Source organism: Emiliania huxleyi, assembly GCF_000372725.1.
Source record: "Emiliania huxleyi CCMP1516 chromosome Unknown EMIHUscaffold_1831, whole genome shotgun sequence".
Taxonomy (NCBI): domain Eukaryota; phylum Haptophyta; order Isochrysidales; family Noelaerhabdaceae; genus Emiliania; species Emiliania huxleyi.
In genome coordinates, this window is record NW_005200752.1 from 2,408 (window position 1) to 4,668 (window position 2,261).

Consider the following 2,261-nt stretch of genomic DNA (forward strand, 5'->3'; position numbering starts at 1 on the left):
GGGCGACCTATGGTCGGTCCTCCAGGCGGTCGGGTTCGGCACCTCCTTCTTCCTCACTGAGCGGCTGATGGCGCGCGAGCCGGGCATGGCGCTGCCGATCACCGCCGCACAGTGCGCCGTCTCGGCAGCCTTTGCAGGGCTGTGGGCCGTAGCTGACGGGAGCGGCCTGATTGGCGGCGGCGGGCTCGGCTTTGGCGGCGGCGAAGGCGCGTGGCTCTTCGACGAAACGAAGCGCGCCAGCTACGCGCTGCCCGGCCTCCTCGCCTCTGAGCAGCTCCGGCCCGTGGCGCTGGCGGTGGCGTGGACGGGCCTGGTCACCACTGCCGGAAACCGCATCGGAGAGACGGTCGCACTCGGCCGCGTCGCCTCCGCCGAGGCGGCCGTCTCGCCTGGAGCCGCCCCGCAACTGTGATCGCTTATCGTTGACCAGCTGGTGGGCCGTAGGCGTCCGTCCTGCTGGCGACGGAGCCGCTCTGGGCCGCGCTCTTCGCGTCGCTCCTTCTCGGAGAGAGCGTCAGCGGCTGGGACGCGGCGGGCGGTGCACTGCTCGTGTCTGCGTGCCTCGCCAACGCAGCCTCGCCCGAGGCGCTCCGTGCTTTCCTCCCGGGGGGCGGAGGAGGGGCGGCGGCAGCGCCGGGGAAAGGTGAGATAGGGGCCGGAGGGGAGAGGAATTGAAAGCAGTGGCACCGATTTCATTTTATGGTGTGGGAAGAGAGAAAGAAGAGGGGGGGGGGGGTAGAATAAATAAATAAATACAACGGACATCCCAAGCTAGGGCTGGGTCGAGGACAGACACGTCCCCACCTTTGCAGGATTTTGCAAAAGCGAGGGGGGAGGGCGCATCGCCGCGCGGAGAGGGCTGGGCACAGGGCACAGGGGATCTCTCTCGCATAGGATATGCACTCGGCGGCACGAGGGCAAGGCTGGGCGTCCTATGTTTGTGCTCCCCCCCGGACCCCTCGCTCTCGGGCACTAACCATCTGACCACTCATCGACGGGGCTTGGCGAGCGGCCGCGCTGCGGGGCAGGGCTGGTGAGGATGGGCTCTGGCCACTCGCCCGTGCGGTTGTAACCGCGCATCAGCCGAACGGAGGCCTCGACCGCCCCTCGCGGCAAGCTCTCGAGCATCTCGAGCAGCTCTCCCGCCGCCATCGCCGCCTCGAACTGCTCCCTCATGCCGAGCCTAATAAATAAATAAATAAAACGGGCACGCCAAACGAGGGGTGGGAGAAGGACAGGGTCCCCACCTGCACGAGCAGGATCTTGTAAGGACGATCAGGGACACAGGGGAACGGGAGCGGGGAGCGCATCGCGACACGGAGGGGGGCTGGGCAGGGTTCACCCACACGACAGGGTCCCAGGGATTCCTCTCTCGTATAGGACAGGTTGCACCCGGCGGCACGGGGGCAGGCGCGGGCCTCCTACTGGTTGCGCTCTCCTAGTTCTCACCTGCTCCTGACAAGGGACAGCGACAGGCTCGCAGCACGGTGGACTCCCTATTCCACTGGCGATCTCTCTCGACTAGCGACCTTCCTCCGGCTTCTCACCAGCAGTCTCTCACTACCACGGGCACACTGACAGAGGCGGCCAAAAGGCTCACGTGGGTGGCAGGGCGGTGATAGGAGCCTAAAGAAAGAAAGAAAGAAAACAGACAACCCAAGGGAGGGATGGGAGGACGGCACGCCGCCACCACACAGGGATTTTAAGGAGAGGTGTGTGGTGCGCTAGCCGTCGCCCACCCTAGGGAGTCTGCCTCTTCCTATCTCTCTTCGCAGTCTCTCTCCGACTCTCGCTGCAACCTTCATGCCACCTCGCGGTCGTCCCACTCTCGTCGTTTTCTCCCTTGTCATTTCCTCCTCTGTCGCGTCGTTCCCTTCTGCCTCGTCCTGTGACGCCGCCGCCTGCCGGTCCCTTGTTCTCGCGGCTTCTTTCGCCTTTCGGCGCAACTCCGTCCTCCTCGCGGCGTATCCTGGCCCCTCGAGTTTATCGAGCTCCCCTCGCGCAAGGACCACGTTTCTGACTCCCACTCCGATCATTTGCCTACAGGTCATGTTGTTGCTCAGGTCCACTCTCTCTTCGAACACTTGTGCCTCTACGGATGATGCCGGCGCTGGGGTCCCCTTCGGATGCATCGTGACATCTGACAACTGGATTTCCACTGGTTCGTCCTCCTCGGAGTCATCTTCCCCGTCCTCCTTCCGCTCGGCTCTTCGCTCGGTACGTTCGGTGTGGCTCACCCTCCATGCCGGAACAGGCGCTTA